Below are 22,849 nucleotides of genomic sequence, written 5' to 3'. Positions count from 1 at the left end.
GATACAAAGCATTTGACTTGTGGTGTGCCACAGAGCTTATCGCTAAGTCCCACGTTGTTTAATATTTATATGCGCCATTGGCGGGCATAGTTCAGGGATACGGCATCTCCGTGATCTCATATGCTGACGACACCCAGCTGGTGGTATCGTGTCTTGAACAAGTGGTTAAATTGATGACGGGGAGCTGCCTGTAATTAAACAGAGACAAAACCAAACTGATGGTCCTCAGTAACACTGGGGTACCCAGGCCTCTAGTCAGCTGGCCAAGCTGCCTAGGGATCGCTCCAGTCCCGAGCACTACTATTAAGAATCTCAGCTACTGGATGGATAAGGAGCTGACCATGGAGTCCCAAGCAAGGAAGGTGGCAGGCACATGCTTTGGGTTGTTAAGAATGCTCTGCAAGATCCTAGAACTAGTCCCCACACCGCTTAGGAAAACAGTCATACATTCCCTGGTCACGTCACGCCTGGACTGTGGTAACTTGCTCCTTCTGGGTGCACCGAAATATGTAATTAACAAGTTACAGGTAGTCCACAATGCAGCAGCCAGACTTCTGTGTCAAATTCCAATGCGGGAATCAGTGTGGAAACATCAGAGACAGTTACACTGGCTCCCGATTGAGGTGAGAATTAATTTTAAAGCACTCTGCCTGACCCATTGAGTCATAAACAACAAAGGGCCTAGTAAGATAAGAAATCTGGTAGACCTACACCTCCCCAATAGATGCCTGAGGCCAGGCTCTAAGCACCTGTTAAAAACTACCAGAATAAAAAGGGCAGATGAGGTGGAAGAGCCTTTTCCCACCTGGCGCCCAAGCTATGGAACTCACTTCCACGGGAGATTAGATTCAAAGGGCCATATGTAGGTAATTGACAAATACCAAATTCTTAATACCGAATTTTACCGATTCGGTATTAAGAATTCGGTATTTGTGATGTAGGTAAATATTCAGTAAAAAATACTGAATCGTTAATATTCTTTATTACCGATTTGGTAATACCGATTCGGCAATAAGGAATACCTACCCATTCATTCCTATGGGCTTGGAGGCCCATAGGAATGAATGTGAAGACAATCGGTATTACCGATTCGGTATTACTGAATCTGTAATACGGGAGGTATTTCAAGGGTGCCAGGGTATCCAAAGGACACCCTGTTGCACCCCTGAAAAGTGCATTTGTGCACAAGTGGCACACATGCATGCCCTAAGGGCATGGATGTGTGCCACATGGCACATAAAAAAAGCAAGAAAGTGCTTTTTTTAACGAATTCGATAATTACCACCAACTTGAAGTTGGTGGTAATTACCGATTCCTAAAGGCATAAAAGCACTCTTTTAAGTGCTACCTACATTGCATTTAAGGAATCAGTATTACCGATTCCATAAATGCAAGGCCGTAAGGAATCGGTATTAAGGAATCGGTATTTACCAATTCCTTAATACCGAATCCTACCTACATCTCAAATGCCTAAATACCGGTCGGTAACAGTGAAATTTAATGAATTTCACCCTTACCTACCGGTATTGGGCCACCTACATATGGCTCATAGCTTCAGAAACAACCTTCAGAAAAAAACTGAAAACCTGGTTGTTCAATGAGTGTGAATAATCTCCTCTTTTCTTGCTTCACTGTGTCTTATGCCTAGCGCTGGGAGGCCTTTGGGTAGCCATGCACTCTACAAATCCTTATAACATAACGTAACATACACAGCACTTCATACCTCCCAAGTCTTTCTTCAGTACAGAAAACTCAGGCAATAATCCCACCTGTATTAGGCAGCTGATTGCTACTCGGCAGGAGCAACCAGGAGTCATGATGCAGTTGCGATACCACCGGCCCGACTCCTCATGCGATCACTTTTCTCATGTCCCTTGGTGCTTGACACACAGAGTGGCGCGCTACTACAGTCCTACAGCCACCCTAACACTCAAGTCTTAGCTAATTGTACCTATCATTTCCTCTCCATTACTATTTAATTTCAATCCAATTAAAATTCGAGTTACTATTCTAACTCCAATATCACAAACAGTGGCAAACATGCATAAATCAGACTATTCCCACTACAATCCAAGTACACTTAGGGAAATTACCTCAAAGGTGAGATTTACTATTCTAACTCCAGTCTAACATTAATTAGAATAAGTGCATACGTTTAAATGGGTGAAATGTACTATTCTAACTACAATCTCTCAAACATTGAGGACAGTGCAGTAATCATTGGAAAGGCTTTCTATTCGAACTCCAATGTGACTAAAATTGGGGAAAGTGCAGAAATTAAATGATGAGATGTCATTATAATACGCTTTATTTCAGCCATTGCCAGAAAAGCACACACAATAATTTCAAACTATAAAAAACAGAATAAAAACACTTAAAAACATAACACCTGAAATTGAGAATAATAAAATATTTGTAATACTACAGTTTAAACTAACAGCATGTAGCAACAGTGACTGCGCTGGTACTGCACAGTGCTATTCGCATAGCCCAACTGAGGCCCCTCGGTGTCTGCTGTGGACTGCAGTTGGCCTGCACTCTATTGGGTCTAGCCCCCCCATAACCTTGTGGCGCAGAGGAGGTTAGGAGGCATGTGTCTGCAGCCTGCGATGTGCCTTACAAATGTGCAGCCTCCTTACAATAAGGACCCTGCGAAAGGACTCCCTCGCCACACACTAGACGGGGCTAGGAAGAACGCTGCTGTGAGAGTGAGAGGGGGACCACCACACCTTTATCACGATTCATGAGGAGCACCCCTGCGTAAGAACTACATGGAGCTGTGGCATGTGGCTGGACAAGGGCACACATTAGGGGGGTGAAGCGGTGCCAGTACGTGGAAGTGGCCAGGCTAGGTTCTGGTGCGGCCTGTGTGAGGGTAGCCTTCATGCTTGCCTTCCTGCCTGCCATAAAGGCAAACATTATCCGGATTGATTGCCCCCGGAATCTCCCGCCCTCCAAGTGTTAATACCACCAGGGCAGTGGACTGGGGTGAGATTGCGACACTTACTGACTCTTGTGGAACTGTATCAGCGCAGTAAGGGTCCAAGGACTACTACTGAACATGAGTCGGGACAAATTGCAGGGCACCAAACAAATCACATTGCACCGCTATGCAGGTGCCGGGGCTCAGATGGTGGATCCAGTGAGCCAGGCCTCTACTGATCCAGACAACCCTGCATTGATGGCGGTAATAACGCAGTCTTGGGTCGCGCTGGAGGCCAAGATCTGGGCAGGAGGGTCGGATGTTATGCTGATCCGCCAGGACCTCCACAAAGCAGTCGACAGAATAACAGATGCCAAAACCCAGATATCAACCACAGAAGACACAGTCCCATCCCTCCAAAATAGGGTGTCCTCTCTAGAACCAATCACGAAAGGTCTTGCGATCAGGGAGGAGGACGCCGAAGGCAGAGCCCAGAAGAACAACCTTTGCTTGGTGGGCTTCCCGGAGGACTGCAAAGGTAACAATGTGGAACAATTCCTCACCACATGGATGGCGGGTCGGATCCCTCAGACTTCTCTGTCCCGCCCGTTCTTCATTGAACCGGCACACCGCGCCATGATGCAAAAGCCTCCACCACGGTCCAGTCTTTGGCCCATTATAGCCAGATTCCTGACCTTTCATGTCCGCAATGCTATCCTCACTCAGGCCAAATTACCGGGCAAACTTCAGCATGACTCCCATCATATTTTAATCTTTCCAAACTACACAAGATTGGTGCAACAATGCTGGCAATCATTTACGGCTGCTAAAGCTCAGCTGTGGGACTTAAAGATTAAATTTGCATTGTTCTTCCCAGCCCGGCTGAGGGTTATTTACGAATCACGTACACTTTTCTTTGACACTCCTGCAGAAGTTTTTGCCTTGATGGACGAAAGGCAGAAGCTTAAGCCACACACCCAACCGCGCTTTGACTCACAGTTGGCCTCTGGAGAAGACACACCGAAACTTGTCAAACCTAAAGGGAAAACAAATTGCAGATCACGTTCGAGGGGTCGCTCAAAATCACGTGGCGCATCCAGTTCCCAAGTGAATGAAAGTCGACATGATTAGTTGCCATCACAATATGGAGACTGAGGGTCACAAACACGATCTCTATTTGGCTGATGACATAATCCTGGGGCCTTTGAGAGACTTTTCCCCACATTAACTCTCTTCTCAGTATCTGAGAACTTTACTTATACCTGGGGATATTTTAATTGGGAACCATTGGTATGGGGTTGTGCCCTGCCTCGGTTGGAGAAGAAGTGAGACCCCAACCGCGACAGATGCTTCAGCTGTTTTGAGGTGTTGGGTGGGGTGGGAGGGAGAGGGAGAGGGAGTGGGTTTGTTTAGTTTTGTTGCTAGTGCTGTGTCATATGTTGAAAATACTGTGTCATACTTGCTATTATATGGTCTATATGCCCTGTGACAGGCCGAATCTCCATTCTTCTCTTAGATACTTTGCCCTGTGATGAAGCCTTCTGATAGACTACACGTAGTCAGTTGGAACATTCAGGGGGCACTAGATAAAATAGGTGCGGTCCTTTGACAGGTTCACAACATGTAGAATCCATTACGCTGGGCAGTATCTACGCTCCCCCTGCTTCTGATTCATTTGTAGAACACCTGATGAAGATGTTACTGGAGATACCCATGGGCCTCTCTATAATAGGTGGGGACTGGAATGACGTAGTGAATGTAGTGCAAGATAGGTGGAGACTGTGCTCAGCACCAGAGATACTAAGAGATACATGCCTGCAGATGCTGGTGGAGGACATGGGATGGTTGGACACATGGAGACATATGCACCCGACCGCGCAAAGCTATACATATTATTCTGAAGTCCATGACTCTTTCTCCCGGTTAGATTATATATTTATACAAAACACATTGAATTCCCGAATCGCTGCGACAGCCACATTGCCTAGGAGGTTTTCGGATCACTCTCCAGTGGTACTGACGTTGCGTCTGGGGGTGGCTCGGGCCCTCTTTCGATGGCACCTGTCGCCGTGGCATCTTCAGGACACGCAATATAAATCGCATATATGTCAGACAATTTCGGATTATTTTGCTGATAATCTATGCACAGTGTGTTCCACAGCAACTATTTGGGAGGCTATGAAGCCCACTGTTAGGGGTGCTAATATTGCGTATTGCGCCGTTCAACTGAAGAAACGCGGGAGGCGTTGCTTCAAACTGAGGCACAGCTGTTGGAACTGGATCGTGGTTGTAGAGGTATGGATGGCTGGCAGGCGCGCCGCCACCTTCTTCTTCTATGCTGACACACTGCCTGATGAGGCCTGACAGGCTTGGATGGCCTCTCACAGTAGAATTTACCAATGGGGCAATAATTCTAGTTCCCTTTTACACCGTTTATGCCAGCGGGATCTCCACCCGATCAGTATACCTGGTATTCTTGGCAAAGACGGCGACCACTCAGAGATCCTACGCAAATTGCTTCAAGCTTTGCGACATACTATGCAGAGCTGTATACCCCTAATGACGCCCTGCTGGAACCCTTGATTCGCCAATATTTTGACGATCTACCCCCTAGGGCCATGTCAGATGTGGGGCGGGCTGATCTTAATGCCCGGCTGACAGTTGAAGAGCTGAGTGCTGCCCTGGTTGATTTGAGTTCCGGTAAAGCACCAGGCCCAAACGGCTTCTCATATGAGTTTTATCAAGTATTCCAATCTCAATTCCTTCCTCATTACTTAGAAGTAGTACACGAGACCTTTGAGGAGAGGAGACTCCGGTCAGACTGGCGATATGCTGAAATCGCGGTATTCCCAAACCTGTCCAACCTCCAGATTAGTACTCATCGTATCACCCATTTCATTGCTGAATGTTGAGGCCGAATTATTGGCTAACGTCTTGGCCAATCATATCCTCCTCCATATGTCCAAATTGGTTCACCCAGACCAGACCGGCTTTATGCCACATCGAGCGACCCATCACAACATTCTATGGGCACACAATGCAGTAACAGCGAATGATCAACTAGAAGGCCCGGTGGCTTTGCTACTGGGTGATATAGATAGAGCATTTGACTTGCTGGGATGGACCTACTTGTTTGCTCTCTTGCAGCACCTAAACATGGGACCACGACTCACGTCCTATATTAGATTTTTGTATACTGACCTCTCGGCCTCGGTTAGAGTTGCCGGTGCGGTTTCGAATCCCTTCTCTATAGGACGCGGCACCCGGCAGGGATGCCCCCTTTCCCCATCTCTATTTGCCTTAGCTATGGAACTACTAGCATCATGGGTTTGAATTGACGCGCAGGTGAGGGACTTTGAATGGCCGGGGTGGGGTGTCAGATCGATCGCCCTTTATGCGGAAGATGTCTTTTTTTTCGGACGATGTCCTTTTTTTCTTAATGCATCCACATTGGACGGAACCCTGTATTCTCTGCATCATGCAGTTTTTCGTTCAACATTCGGGCCATTATATGAACGCTAAGAAATCAATTATGTGGCCCATCCGTGGTGGCTCAGATATGGGCATTTGGACAGCGGAAGTAACACTGGCCACAACTGGATTGAAATATCTCAGAGTTTAAATCTCGGCCACTCAATCGGTGTCATGGAACAAGAACATTGCCCCCATCTGGACACAAACAAAAATGGAGATGGAGTCTTGGGCATGTATACCCCTCTTCATTCTGGGTAGATTAGCAATATTCAAATTGGTGTCTCTCCCTTGTCTTCTCTACCAACTCCATATCCACACTTTTTAAATAGCTATCTCCTGGTTCCAGCAGCTAAACTCCAGGCTGGGCCACTTTCAGTGGCATGATCAGGCCGCTAGAGTACCACTTAAAACGTGCTTTCAGTCAACTTATTGTGGAGGTATAGCGACCCCTGATATTCAATCCTAACATACAGCATCCCACCTCTTGGTTTTGAACGACTGGTGGTACGGGATTATCACTGACACGGCCTATCAGGTGGAGAGATGGCTTATGGGAGATGTATTGCCCCACAAGCTACTGTATCTGCCAAAGCGCTACGGAAGCTTCCACCGGCCATGCGTGTGGTGTTCTGAGTGTGGAAAGAATCACTACCCAAGATGGCGTGGTGGAGGAAGTTGACAAGAAAAGCCCCTCTTTAGCAGAGCGACCTTAGGCCGCAAGTGTCCGCATTAATAGGGTTTAAACAATGGGACAACTTAGGCATTTCCATGCTGGGTAATGTCATGCATGGTACAACGATGAGATCCTTCCAGGAATTCAGAAATGAGTATGCATAGATACCTGCAATTGAGGCATGCCCTATCCCCATATATTGCACACTTAGACTCTCTCCCGGAGTTCAACCCAATTGAGACAAAGGTGTTTATGGGGGATTTAGAAGATCATAAAACTGCAAATATCTACCAAACATTAGTGACAAACCTCTCCACGACTTTATATTCACTTCGGGAGAAATGGCAGATGGATTTGGGTCCCCTTGATAGTGACGATTGGATCAAGGCTCTTGAATCCCTGAGATGCCCTGCAATTGCATCTCGCCTCAGACTTATCCAGTTTATATATTTACATTGTGCCTATTTTAAAAGATACCAACTGTGGAGGGCGGGCAGATAGATTCCCCTATGTGCCTGCGCTGTGGCAGTGTGGAAGGCACGCTTCTGCACACAACTTGGGGTTGTACCACACTGGATAGGTTTTGGAGGGGAGTTACTTACTGCTTATCAGAAGTGCTGGGTTGGGATATACCTCTCTCTCCTAAGCTTGTTTTATTGCATATCACAGACGAAATTGGGGGAAACATCTACAAAAGATATTTATTATTCCTAGGGTTCACACTAGCAAAAAGAGATATAGTGAGGGCATGTAAAGATCTGGTTACCCCTAAATTAGGTGCCTGGAGTGCTGGCCTTGATTGGGGTATGGGTCAGTAACTGCCTATTTTTAAAGCACAGGGTGCCTGCAGAAGCACTTTAAAATATGGAAATGATGGGCTGATTACAGGGGTCTCCTACTGGTTCAACCCTAGCCACAACTTGCAGAAGTTGAAAACATATAGGGATAAATCACAGGACAATAATGTTGTTACACTGGATCATGACACACAAGGATGGGCTTGATGGGTATGACCTGGGGTTTGCTATGCGGTACAAGACGCAGTTGTTTGTAATGTTAGGGGTATCATTTGCAGACCCGAATTGCCTATTTCTTCGTGTTACAAATGCTATATAGAAGTCACCTGCTCGGAAATTATTATACTGATTGATTTATACTTTTGCTACTATGTCACATATGGGATTACTTTATCTGATGACTCAAAAAAAAAGAGTTTTGAAAAAAAAAACTAGCAGCATGTAGGGGGAAATACCCACAGTTAAGACTAGCAGCTTATGGTGGAACATCACTACAATTTTAAAATACAAACGTGAATTTCATCCATCAACTCCTATAAAGGTTATCTTCTGTTGCACTGTCTATAAAAGGAAAAACCATAATGACAGTGGAATGCACCTAGGACACACAGAAATCTTAAGTGCTGTGCACTGGACGGCAATGTGGCAGGATTCTTCTTTCTCTGTCTCCACATATATAGAATAAACAAAGACAGCACAGACAATTACTTGAGCTGTGTGAGCCCTGAGTACCTTGGTTGCAATTTTGTAATCCTTAATGCCCAATTACGGCATACCAGCTGAATCCATTTCCTCCAGTGTGCATGATTCTGCAGGCAAAAAAACAGAACATGATCTACAGTTTCCTTAACCTCCAAAACAGGCAATGTAGGTCAAATGGAGCATCAACATGTGTGCCCAGCCACTTTGCAGTAAATGATCAAAGTAGCAAAGTCGCAATTCGGAACTTAATATAAAGTGTCTTAGCACCCAGAGGTTCAATTATGTCCATATAGCTCTCCAGAAGATATGTGTCTAAATTCCAAAAAGGTAGAAATTAGATTACCTGCTCCCACATTCAGGTACAATCTACCATCTATGCGTCTCCAATACCGCTCCTTGAGCATAGGCTTAGAAATGCCACTGGACGTTTCCGGGTGAGCCCACATGTCGCCACACCCAATCTCCTCAAGCAAATTTTAAATATGCCCCAACAAAGGAATTCTAGTGGCCTTGGAAAGTTTTGTTGTATCGTCCAAACCCAGCCGATATGGTGATAGGTCTACTGAGGAACAGATCGTCCTCCAGTACAACAAAGGTCTGAGTTTTACTTCATGGGTAACTGAGCGAATGCCAAGATCTAAGCAAAGTGGTACCAGTGGAGTGCTAGGGGGGCAGGTTGGTGAGGAGCCAGAGGAAGCGAATGTCAATCAACTCCAGATCATTCACATTAGAATGCCCCCCAGAGCTCCCCATTTGCAATACAGGTGTTATAGGACGAAAGCCGTCTCCCTTCTGAACTCTAAGAAGACCACCACTTTAATGTTCTAATTTGAGATTGGACTTATGCATCTGGGGTGACTAGCCAAATTGCATTTTAAGAGTAAGCCCCAGGTATTCAAAGGTGTGTACCCGCTCCAAATGGGTACCATTGAGAACTGAATGTGATCTGGCCATCTGGCAGGGGTTCAGTACCATATATGTGGTCTTGCTTGTATTGATCTCCAGCCCTCTCTGTCTGCAGAAGACTCCAAACAGATCCAGATGAATTTGGATACCCATTCAGGATCTCAAGACTAGTAACCTGTCATCCGGGAACAGGAGGGCCAGGACTATCCTATTGGCCAGACACAGGGTGCCATGCTTACAATGTTTTAGCATGTATATAACAAAACCGAAGAGGAGGCTAGTATTTTATTTAATTTATTTATTTTATTTTATTTATTTTGAAGGTTTTATATAGCTTGAACATCACCCTTGCGGGTATCAGAGCGCTTTACAATGGAAGAAAGATGAACAAAAGAACACAGTATGCCATAAATATGTCCTGCTATACAAACATCTGTTATGAGGGTTAGATACATTGTTCATTAACGTTTACTCATGAGTAGAGACTGTACTTCTTTATTGAAAGAGGCAGTAGCGGGATTTAGTCTGGTTTCTGGGGGCAGTGCATTCCAAATCCTTGGAGTGATTCCAGAGAAGGTCCGGGTGTATGTTTTCTTTTTGGCAAATTATTGTGGTTTTAGAAGAAGACTGCTGGAACTTCTGGAGGATCTGTTACCACATGAGAGCTCCAGTTTCTGGGTCAAATAACTCAGGGTATTGTGATGAAGGGCTTTGTGAGTCATGCAAGCAAATTTTTGTTGAATTCTTCCTTCGAATGGTAGCCAATTAAGAGCTCTAAGGTCGGGGGAAATGTGGCAGTTTCTTTTAGCAGTCATTTGCGGAAAGGAAGGGTTTTAATTTTCTCATAATGTTTATCTGTGGAGAGGTGTGGTGCAGCGGCCAGGGCAGCTAACTTTGGAGCACAAGTTTCACGGTTCGATCCCCGACACTGGTGGCAGCTCAGCTCAACACCCTGTGATTCTGGGCAATAGCTCAATTAATTTCCACAACGGTCCCCAGCGCCTTAAGACCTGAAAGGGTGAGTAGTTAGCGCTTTACAAATACAGATTTTTATATCAGTATGGTTGCTCCTTTTGTTGAGGCACTGATATGTTTCTGCATGTTTAGTTTCCTATCAAGAGTTAATCCCTGCGATTTTGCTGAATCGATAATTTGAGGTTGGCAGTTGAGTGCTGTTGTTTAAGTCATTCTTCTATCATCATTGTTTGGATGAGTGGAGCAATTAGGAGGAATTCAGTCTTGAAGGTGTTTAGTTTCAGGTGCTTTTCAGCCAGCCAAATCTGTTTTTTGTAGAGTCAAATTGAGGGATCTGATATCCTCCAGAGAAGTGACCTTTAGGTACAGTTGTGTATTGTCTGCATACATGTGATAGTGGATGTGGGAGGAGCTGGGAATTTTGGTGAGCGGATCCATGAATAGGTTGAAAAGTATAGGTGAGAGAGAGGATCCCTGCGGGACTCCTAATGTGACTGGGATGGACTTGGATATGGATTGATTGACCTTGAATCTTTGGGATCTATTTTGGAGGAAAGAGTAGATTTAGTACAGATCATGATAGGCCCATTCTATATTTCAGGAGGTCCAGAAGATTGTCAAATGCCGAAGATAGGTCGAGCAGGATTAGCAGACAAGCTTCATTTTGGTCTTGGATTTTTAGTGCATCATCCACTATGTGGGTCATGGCTGACTCAGTACTGTTCCCTGTGGGAAAAGCGGACTGGTATTGGTTGAGCATGTTGAATTGGTCAATGTGGTTGCCCAGCTGGATGTGTACACATTATTCTAGGAGTTTAGCCAGAGTTGGGATGTTAGAGATCAGGCGGTAATAATTTAAGTCTGTGTGGTCTGCCGTTGTTTTTTTTGAGGATGGGGGACAACTGCCCAGATTTAAGGTTTTCAGGTATAATGCGTTGAATCAGAGAGGTATTTATAATCTTGGTCCATAGTGGCAGTAGCAGAGGTATGAACTCTTGTTAGTAATTGGCGGGAAGAGGATCGATGAAGTGGTTAGAGGGTTTCAATGACGTGAGCGCTTTTAAGATTGCATCTTCACTAAACGTTTTGAAGGAGGACCATGCTGTATTATTTTTTAGGTGTGCATATATTAGGGGTTGCTGGGGAGGGTTGTCTTTGGGGGTGTCAGTATGAAGTACTAAGGTCTTATGTAGGTCAATATTTATGTTTTCTGGCTTCTCAGTGAAATAAGATGCAAATTCTTCGCAGCTGGGATTGTGCTTGGTGCAACCTGAGGGGGTATGGTAAGCCATTTAATTGTGATTTGACTAATTTGAATAGTTTTTTGGGGTTGATTTTTGGCTTGGTCTAACTGGTTCCTAAAAAAGTTTGCTTTTGACCTTCTGATATCCCTACAGTAGGAGTTTCTGGCAGCTTCTAGCAGCTTAAGATGGTCAGGGGACAGGGATGATCTCCATCAACGTTAAATTAATCTTAAGGAGTGTCTTTCTTCATTGAGTCTGCCGTTATACCATGGCTAGGAATCTTTTGTGGAGAGCCTTTTCAGTTGTAGCGGCGCAACTGTGTCTGTTACTGTAGTCATGGATTTAAAGTAGTGTTTTGTCAGTTCTTGAACAACAGCTAGGCCTTCAGGGGGAAGGAAGAGGTTGACACTAAAGGATATAGGTAGATCCTTGCTGAAGTTTTTTAGGTTCCTTTTCCATATTTTAGGTTTTTTAGGTGGGCTGAATATAATTTTACTGCTTCATTGATGAAGAATATGATGGAATGGTGGTCAGACCAATCACAGGGGAGGATCGTATCTAGTTGAATGGAGTCAGCATTGGAAATGACCAGGTCTAGGACTGAACCCTTGTCATGTGTGGGGCTGTTGCAGATTAGGGTGAGGTCGATGAAAAATGCTTCGAGGCAATTTACCGCACAGTCGTTAGGGTCTTCCCAATGAAGATTGAGATCTCCGAGGAATATTTGGGTACTTTGTTGTCCTGTATTTGTAGTTATGATATCCATGAATTGTTTGATGAAAGTGAGGTTATCACCTGGAGGGTGGTAGAATGTGTGCAAGGAACAGACTGGTTTGTTGTTCCTTGTGATATCAATACAAAGGTATTCACATGAGGATAAGACCGGTGAATGAGATCGGTTCACTGAGAGACTGTTCCGATGTATGCAGGCAATACCGCCCCCTGGTCTGTCAGTTCTGTCTAATCTGGTGATGTCATGGTTTGGGGAGACCAGATATCGAGGATAGGCGTATACGTCTCATTTAACCAGCTTTAGGTCCGAATTAAGAGGTCAGGTTCATGAGTGAGTATGAGATCAGCTATATCAGCCGCATGTCTTGAGGCTGATCTACGGTTTAATAGTATACATTTGAGATGGGACTTGATGGGAGCTAGAGGTTCTTGTGTGGGGGGACTCGCATAAGATTGTTTTGAATTATTCTTCTAATGTTGGGTCTTGGAGCTTGGTGTAGATTAGAGGAGATGGTTTGGATTAGGGTATGTTTATTTGTGTTGTCTGAGCACTCTCTGTTTTGGATGGGATGTGGGAGATCATAGGAGCGGAATAGAGAGTGTACATCTTTTGTTGATAAAAGATCCTTCCTTTGGACTGGACGGGTTTGGGCATTGGGGTAATATACTGTTTTCTATCTTGGGAGAAAATGCTACAGGGATGCTTATTGCATCAGGTGTGGGTTTGGAGAGAGGTTACTATGGAAGTATATATTTGAATCCTTGTCATGCCATCTGATCTTAGGTGGGTGTAAAATCAGGTTCCGTAGAATCTTATTTGACTTGTTGCAATGAAAGAAAATCTGATCAAGTCTGGGATCTAGTGATCTTGTGTACTTATTGTTTGGTCTGGGGGTACGGGAGGGGTGGGTAGGCCAGTACTGGGGTTGGGGTTATAATCGCCTGAGCCTATGTAGTGAGGCAAGCAGGAATGGTTATAGGGAGAGGAGGGGGAGGAATAGAGGGAGGAGGAGAGGCATGTACCGAGGGATGTGAGGAGGGGTTAGGGCTGTGGTGTTGTTCATGGTTATTGGGGTCAGATTGGAAAAAATGCTACTTATCCGGGGATTAGGTGTAGGCTGGGTACTGGTGGAGTTGGGGGCCGCTTATCAGGCAAACTGGACCATCAGTGACCGATCTCGAGCAGACATCGGGGCTGTCTGTGATAGTGCAGAAGAAATGTAATCAAAAAAGGCCTCTGGAGCTCATCAGAGATCATCAGCTACCTCAGCTCATCCCTGGAGGAGGTCTGGTGCGGAGTCCAGCAGCAGCTCACTTTGCTCGTTAGTGAGAACTGGTCTCCACTTCCTCTGCCACAAAACCTTGTAGTGGTGGACTCTGCAGGACTATAAATCCACCACTAACGATGAGAAACCTAGCTGATGCAAAGGCCTCCTCTCCATCCCTCTGTGCCAACCTAGCCCTGGATATATGACCCGAAGGAATTATCAGGAGCTGAGCCTCGATCAATGTACCTTCCAGCATCCTGTCCAGTGACGCAGCAAAGAGCTAAGTTTCATGATTTCTTCCTTTATATTTTCGTCCATGTAAATGATGCTCCCTGGTTGATGTGGCTGGGGCTAACAGAGATATTGCTGAATTTGTGATCCCCAGCCAGTGGAGCTCCCTTCTCGAGCGCCTCACCAGTTTGCCATCTTCGACACACCCTTATCTCCCCCCGAGTCACTGGAATGGGATCTATCAATTTCCCCATGGGGCCGTACCTGACTTGGGCATAGCTATCCAGGTGCAGTCTTCTAAACATGTCAAACAGGTATTCCGGGTCCCCATGCTGGTTAGACCTGCACCAAGCCCTCACTGGAAACTAAATCAAAAGCCAACATCAGATCGACAAAAATTACATAAAGTTGCCCACTCTCCAAAGTGATATATTTCAAATAAATTAGTTGTAATACTTGATCGATGTGCTTGTCACAGCGGTAAAGTCTGCTTGAACTGGTGTAAACACATCTGCTTCCTCAATCCATGCTTGCAATCTACTCAGCAAAATTTGGTTAAAAAGCTTCTGTGAGTTGTCAATAAAGCTAATAATGTGATAATTTGATGGTACAGACCTCATTCCATTCTTTTGTATTGGTACAATTTCAGCCCCTGCTCATGTCCGTGGCACAGTAAGCCTATTCATGTTGTTGAATAGAAGCACAAAATAAGGGCATCAAATCTTCCTCCCATCTATAAACAGGTCCCCGGGAACATTATCAAGTCCTGGTGCTTCCCCCGTGTAATCCAGCCAATGGCTGCGTCAACTTAATGCAATGTAATTGGGCTAGGGGCATTATCAATCTGAAGTGACGGGCCAACAACAAGGAAAACACTAGATGATTGAGACTCATTTTCCTACTCTACTTTTAGCATGGATGGCCAAAATCCGTCCCTCACTTTCCCCTCTAGTCATGTTAAATGTCAGGTCAACTGTTGACAACAGGGCCCTCTCGTTTATTTCCCCATTCTGGGCATAACGGCTTGTGAAATGTTCAACCCAAGCATCAGCCGCTATGTTGCTACACTGCGGGTAGGTATAATCATTGCTCCTATTGGTCAATAATTGCCAGAAGGAGCGATGGTCTTTACCCTTCGAAGCAGACAATAGGGCCTCCCATTTAGCATTTTCCTGGTCTCTTTTAGCCCTGCCCAGTACAACTTTGTACACAGCTCTGACTTCCTCTATGGTTGCTCTAGTCCTCCCTAATAGTACCCATTAAAGACCGCCTAGCTAGTTGACAGGATTTGTTGAAACATTTTGCCACATGAACTTCTTTGGGCAGAGTTCTGATTTCTTTCAAAGAAAGCTCCTGTATGGTACATAACAGGGTGCTATGGATACCAGTAAGGCACCCAAATACCGAAACTATGAATAAGTTTCCTCCTAGCGCCAGCATTGCTTCTAAACCTATAGAGATAGCCTCGTACAACTGGACTATCTCAGCCTGCATCTATTACTAGATGGTAAAAGCCTCCTATCGAGTGTTTCTAGGTCATGTGGTGCAATACTAAGGCCCAATGGGTTTAGGGAGAGTTTTAAGGCATTGTGATTCCTCTCTTGCCTAGATACCACCTCCATGTCAATTACCCATGACCACATCCTGAAATCTATCAAAATATAGTCAATGCGGCTGAACCCACCTTGCTGAATAAAAGTGATCTTCCCTTTATCTGATGGTTTCCTCCCATTGCAGGCTCGAAGGCCATTGTTGAGGGTAATAGTGTGTATTTGCAGGACTGCAGTTGACCATTTTGTAATCGGTTGCAGTGTGAGTTCATAATTGCCCATACTTCATCTTCTTCTGCGCTAAGTGTTTCAGTGGTAATACAAAGAGGATCAAAGTTTCAATTAAAATCCCCTGCCACAATTCTATAGGTATCTACAGGGAGGGATGAACGGTGCTTGTTAATTATGCCTATAGCAAATATAGCAGACATGTTGCCCTCATATCTATAGTAGACATTATATAACCATAATGAAAAAGTATCTGGGAATTGCAAATCAACACATAGTACATAAGGGGACCAAAGATCAATTGGCTTAGAAGTGTAAGCCAAGGAAGTACTTGGCAAGGTTGCAAGCCCCCCTGAAAGTCTACCCGTCCCTGTAAACTGAGCAAGACAACCCATGTTTCCTGGAACAGGCAGAGGTCAAACCAGTCCACAAAACTACACAACTCAGGGCAGACCAGTTTATTTTTTAAGTCAGCTAGGTTCCAAGGGAAAGCTTTGGTTGAAGGAGGCAACAAGTCAATGGAGTCATATCAAATTGAAGTGTGGGGACAAGCAGATTTTACTAGTTCAGGAATGCTAGACTCATTTTGTTGACACAAGTCATCATGCCTAAGGACTTCTATTGGGGTATATTGGAGTCCACATATAAGGTCCAAGTTCAGAGTCTCCATTAGACAATGTTTCAAACTGTCTCCGTGCCTCCCGAGAGTATACAGGTCAATTGTTGGTATCCAAACCTGTAAGTGGCTGGAAGTAGTAATGTGTGAAACATCCAAGTGTTCTGGGTGGCAACTTCTTCCTTTCCTCATTGTCAGTCGACCAGATTGAGAGGATTGTCTCGTAGGGATTGGTTTGGAGAAATAGCCCAAAGGAACAATTCTAATGGATGAACTTGTGCAACCAGACACAGACCCCAATGTGAACCCAGAACCGGTCAGCCAGTAGGCCAGTTCTTCATACTTACAATTTTTGATTACACAGTCCCCCTTAGATGGTTTAGGTAAATAACCAATCCACCGAATTCACCCGACCAATAATATATCTTTATACTCGGACGTAGTGAATGAAGTATTCAGTGAAAACCAGAGGCAGACTTTGTTTTTCAGTTCTGGGTAAGATTCCACTTTGCCAGCTATCAAGGACAGCACTCCCACCAGAAGCACTACATAAGGGCAACATTGAGATGTCAGGTCCAGAAAATGCTGGATTCATTGAAACCTGAGCATAGATTTTCACCTGTTATCACAATGGGTCCCAGTAAGCGCCTTAATCCCAGGTCCTGTTAAGATATTACTGGGTGGGGGAGCCACCACAAACCCTGCACTTATGGATGATAGACACATTGAGGAGATGAGTGGGACTGTAGGGGGCAGGGGCATATTGGCAACTTTACAATTATCAATAGCAGTAGCACTGGAGCAATCACCACTAGATGCCAGGGTGGGTGGATCAGAGGAAGTGCCTGCTGGTATTAACAAAAGGTTCAGGCAATGGGATAGATACCGGATTACCTCTTCCAATGAACGTATCCAGTCTACAAGATGGGAAATTGCAGATGTGACTAGAGATTCAACCTGGTCCAAGACAGTATCCCATGTTAGCCTGGAGTCATCTCTGATTACTTCAAGATTAGTAGTCAACGATAGATCGTTCACATGTCTCCGGGTACACTGACGTCTCTTGGTGCTGGTGGTGGGGCAAGTTGGTGGATCCGATTTATTGGATGAACCTGTAGCGACACCTACTTTTGTTTTCCTCCTTTTACTCGCGGAGGGCTCAAAAGGACTAAAGGGTTGAAGCCATTGGAGTGGCTCAAAGGCACCAACTAATGGCTCTTTACCCAGAGCTGTTGAAGAAGCATTGATCTTTGGGGGGTAGTTCTACTGACACGAACAACAGATTTGGCCTCGGGGACAACCGTATGGGCATCAGATAACGGCTCTAGGCAATGCCTGACAAAGCTAGGCTTTTCTCCCATAAGTGCCTCTTAGCTAACTCGACCTCCTTGTTGACCACACTGACTGCCCGTACCAGAAAGAAGTCTAATGTGGTACAGGGAGGAGGGTTGTTCACAATTTCCATTGTCTGTGCCAATTTGCACCCACCCATGGTTGGAGTGATCCTGGTCTTTGGAAGAATCCGGGAAAACCCAAAGTATTTGTAGGGAAATTGCGAGGATGCTGCATGGATATCACAAAGGGTATTAGAGGCTTAACAACTTGTCCTGAAAGCCCAAGTACCTCTGTCAGCTTTGTAGAGTGAAAGCTGGTTGGCTGATGTAATACAACAAGGAAGATGGATCTTGCACCCACCTAGGAAATTACATGTCAGACCCACTCGCAGAGGAGGTATAGTCAGGTCATGCCGTATTGGGGATAAGGGATTAAGGTCATAATGTTGATCCAGACAATAAAGCGATCTTGCAGTCAGGCTGAGAAGTGAATGCAGGGTGCAGATCCAGAGCACGGGCACAGAGCACAATTCCAGATCCAGCAAAAACTTGATAGAGACAAAGTTTGAAGGGATGTCCAAGAACCAACAACACTACAGCATGATGCAGGACATGTCCGGTATGGTATGGAATGGAATGAAGTAAACTACTCACCTCCTCCCCCTGTCCTGGTCCTGCTCCAGCCACTACCTCCACCTACACTGACCACTCAAGGGAAATCAAAACAATGCTGGTCCTCAAAATCCTCAGAATCCTTGTATCCTTGAATGGGCAATTTCAAGTTCACCCCCTATCAAAGAGAAGGATTGCCACAGGAATTGCAAAAGCGGAGAACAAGAAAAAAGTAAGGAAAAAACTGGTGAAGAGAGAGGCAAGATCACTGCCAGGCAAGCCATCCACTTTTTGGCCCCCGCTATTGACCCCCTGCTGCACACCCGGAATGTGGCTCAGTTAAGCACACCAGGCGCAGTGGTATCAACAGGCGGGCTACAGTGGCAATGGCAGCAATGGGGCCTGTAACAACCAAGTTGCTTATGGCAGGGTAGGTGGGGAGAAAGGAGAGACCTCAGGGGCAAGGTCTACCCCACCCACCCTAACGACCACCCAGCGCACTTACCTCTGCTGCAGCACGGTCAAGTTTCCTGGGGACGTAACAAACCAGTATGAGGCATCTGATGTCGACGTTCTCACGGCCCTCTGCACTCCGAATCTTTACTCTGACCGTGTGAGCTCAGGATGCCTGCTTCATGAGTAGCTTGTAGGGGCGGGCATGAGCTCGGCTACCGGGGAGGATGAGATGTAGTATTCTAACTCCAAAACATTGGGGAAGGTTCATTAATTGCATGGGTAAGATTTACTATTATAATTACAATCTAAGAACCATTTGGAAAATAACTTTAATTGAAGGGTTGGGCTTTACTATTAAAATGAAAATCCAAAGAAGTGACATACATTCTTTTAATTACAATTTTACTAAATTTAATGAAAGTGCATAAAGAGATGAGATTTAATATTTTTACTCTGTCAAAATAATATTGGGATTAGTTTTTAAATCTGTGGGGAGAGAAATGGTTTCTGTTTCCTCTAGTGTAACAAATATGTTTACATTTTAGAAAATGTTGCAGACATGAGTTGAAGTATATCAAACTAAATATAAATATATATATATATATGTAATTTAAATGTTTCATGTTATATACTTTTATTTAAAGCAAACACACTATAAATGGTACCTACTAAATTAAACTACAAGACAAAAGACAATACATAACAGTTATAAGACATAGAATCATTTGAAAATTATTTTATCGATGTCCAAATTTACACAATAAAATACCAATCTAATTAAAAACTTGAAACAAGAATCTCAATTAACGAATACAACATCATTAAAATACCATTAATTAAAAAAAATAGCCATCGAAGCCAGCAATAAACTACTTACAACAAAATATAATTGTAAAATATCATATGTACAGGTTTAAATAAACACTAACAAAAATAAAGATGCCAATAAAAATTACAGACCATAGGAAACTGCAAAGCAGCTATGCTTAGTTGTTTGAAATACATAGGGCTTTAATATTTATTTAATTAGGGGAATTGTGCTATAAAAAAAACTCCATCTTGCCACCATATTCTCTATGTTTCCATTGAGACCATGTACCTCAACTCTCCTGAGAATAGTTAAGCTTCATTGGCACAGCATGCAAGTATTGTACTATGTGAATTACCCCAACTCGTATAGTATGGTGCCTGGGCAAATACAGTTGGAAAATTGTGCTGTAAAAATTCACCAAACAGACCAAGAGGACGCAGGGTTTACTCAGTGCCATTCGGTTCAGCTATTTATGCCGTTAGATTTTCTAAGATCACCAAATGTCACTGAAATGTCAGGTTTTTTTCGCGGCCAGCCATTATAGCCTCTTTGAAGTTGGCTTAGCAAATTCTGAGTTTGCTTTTACTCCTAAACGATTTTAGATTTTTCAGACATATTCTTTTGGAAATGACAGCTAGCTAAATGGTGTAAACAAATTGCAGCTTATATCATTTCTATAGATGTTTACCCCTTTAAGACAAGGTGATCTACATCAAAAGAATACCTTTTTTTTTAATTTGTGCTCCATTTAGTCTGAGTCCTTAATATTATCAAGAAACAAAAACTCCAAAGTATTTTGTTCTGCATTCCATTGTAGTGAAAACCATCAGAGCATTATTGTATCTATAATTTAAAAGTATAATGGTATAATTTACTTTATTGCATGATTAGTTAAAACCTTTGCAACATAGGAAAATTGCATGAAATCCCAGTTTACATGTCCCACAAGGTTGCCTCCTTTTAAAATACATGCTTAAAGCAATAGGAGTTTTAAATCATTGAGACATATAAGGTGGTCGGTTTTACGTGTTACAAACACGGTGATGCTAAATATAAAGTGCATACATGTGTAAAGTTAACAGCCGGGGAGTTTAAACCGTTACTCTAATAGGAGATTTAAAAGTGTAGCTATAACAATTGTTATTTACTTTTTCCCCATATTGTGGAAAATAGTTGGACCGATTCACAAAGTATCTCCTCCTCCACCTGCACATTCGTTTAATAGGACCGGATTTCAGAAACATCGACAAAAGCATGCCCAGGAAAATAGACGAGGAAGCATGTGTCCGCCATTTTCGGTGGATGAAGAACTAGAATAGGACATATATTGCTTCTGCCTCCAAATCTACCATTCCTGCTCCAGGCTGGGCATCATTATGTAAGAAATGACAGACAAAAGATGCGCTTTCCCATAGAGCACTTGGAAGTGTCGGGAAGACCTGTCAAAACAGTTTCAAATTATTGCTTCGATAATTGTAGGAAAATCAAGAAACTGCCTACTACCCCCTAGGCCAGAATTTCCCAATTGTAATTGGCTTGGCATAAGAGCTAAACAATTTGCTCACCCTTAAAAAGCATTAGCCATGTGTTATTTAAAAGAGAAAAAAAACGTTAATGAATGCAGCCTTTCAGAAAATGCTTACCGGAAAAGAAACATAAAAAAATACAGTGGCTGTTGGCAAATCTCATAAACATAGCTAACAGCTTTTGACTTTGGAGTGAGGCTCATGTAAATTAAATGTTACAAAAGTCCCTTGGGGCTACCTGTTTTTAACAGGTTGTAATCCTCTTTCAATGCGATTACATCTTGTGAAATATGCACTATGGAAGTGCCGGAGTTCATTGAAATATAGATTTGCGCTCTATTTACCTCTAGAAACTCCGCACATTTGCAAAAACTAGGGAATACATAAAAGGTGAAAACATGGATTTGAGCTGTAAAAAGCCAGAACGACATGAAGCTAGGCTTCAGCTGAAGCCCAGAGGAATCGCCAAAACACTGGAGTGCACAAAGTCAGATGGAAAAGAGCAAAGCTGGGTTCCACAGATGAACTGTGAACGTTAAAACATAACAATAAATTACCGACGTCCAATCTTGGTAGCTAAATTAATTATTGTGTTCAAGTATTCCACTACAGAGTTCAGAAAAAGAAATGTATATTAATAGGATGACTGCAGTTTTGCAACAAAGCAACTTTATATTCAGACAATGGTTGAAATTACACAAGCAATATAGTTTCCCTCCATTTCCCAAAAATCATAATCTTGCGTCTGATACAGGCCATGGCCTGGAACAAGTATTGTGATAGTTATGGAGGAAAGTGATGGAACATTATAATGTGACATTCTTTTTGTTGGTGAAATTTTTGTAGGGAGAAAACAATTAGCAGGCAAGTAGCTATTGTAGCACATTGTAAATTATCCACATATGAAGAAAAACTGAAAAAATATTCACATTTGTATCATTGTCAGCATTCGACAATGGGCCATATGTATAGAGCAGTTTTGCGATCGCAAACACTGCAATTCGCAAAAAAGGGTGTTTGTGATCGCAAAACACAGCTCTGCTATATAAGAGACGCATTCCGTACGCAATATTGCTAATCGAAAAATTAGCGATTAGTAAATTTGCGATTCATACTTCGTTGCGATTTATTTACAAAATCGCAAAATGTGACGCAGCAATAGCGGAACTCGCAATTGTCGAGCTCGCATTGGGCGATTTCGCTAAACAGAATGCATGAAGAAATCGCAAATTGAGAATTGTCGAAATTCGCAAATTAGAGAATCGCAATTACCACCAAGTCTGAGCAGGTGGTAACCAGGTGAAAACTATTTAAAGAGGCCCACAATGCAACAGATTTTTTCCACAATGGCTGGGCTGTATGTGATAGGCAGGAGGCTGTGACTCAGAGCTGCTGCACAGTGAAGGAGATGCCAGGAAAGGATCTTTCGAGCGCGCATAACGCTGTTCCAGCGGACTGAGGAGGAGATCCATACAAACTACAGGCTGGATGAAGAGAGAATCCTGGAATTAATAGTGGAGCTCAAACCTATACTTGAACACCCCACACGCAGGACACACACCATCCCCACCCAGATCCAGGTCCTGTGCTCACTGCACCTCTTCGCATCAGGTAGCTTACATGGGGTGATAGCCACAGCAGGAGGGGTCTCTCAGAGTGCAATGTTGCGCTTTTTCCAAGCGTTCCTTGATGCCATGGTTCAGAGGCTGCTTTACCACATCCACTTCCCCAGCACACTACAGGCACTAAACCAGACCAAGCAGTTCTATCAAATTGCACAATTTCCCCACG

This window comes from Lissotriton helveticus, chromosome 8 (genome assembly GCF_964261635.1).
Source record: "Lissotriton helveticus chromosome 8, aLisHel1.1, whole genome shotgun sequence".
In the NCBI taxonomy this organism is placed as follows: Eukaryota; Metazoa; Chordata; class Amphibia; order Caudata; family Salamandridae; genus Lissotriton; species Lissotriton helveticus.
The sequence above is the reverse complement of the archived record's forward strand: the minus strand, read 5'-3'. Positions refer to the sequence as shown.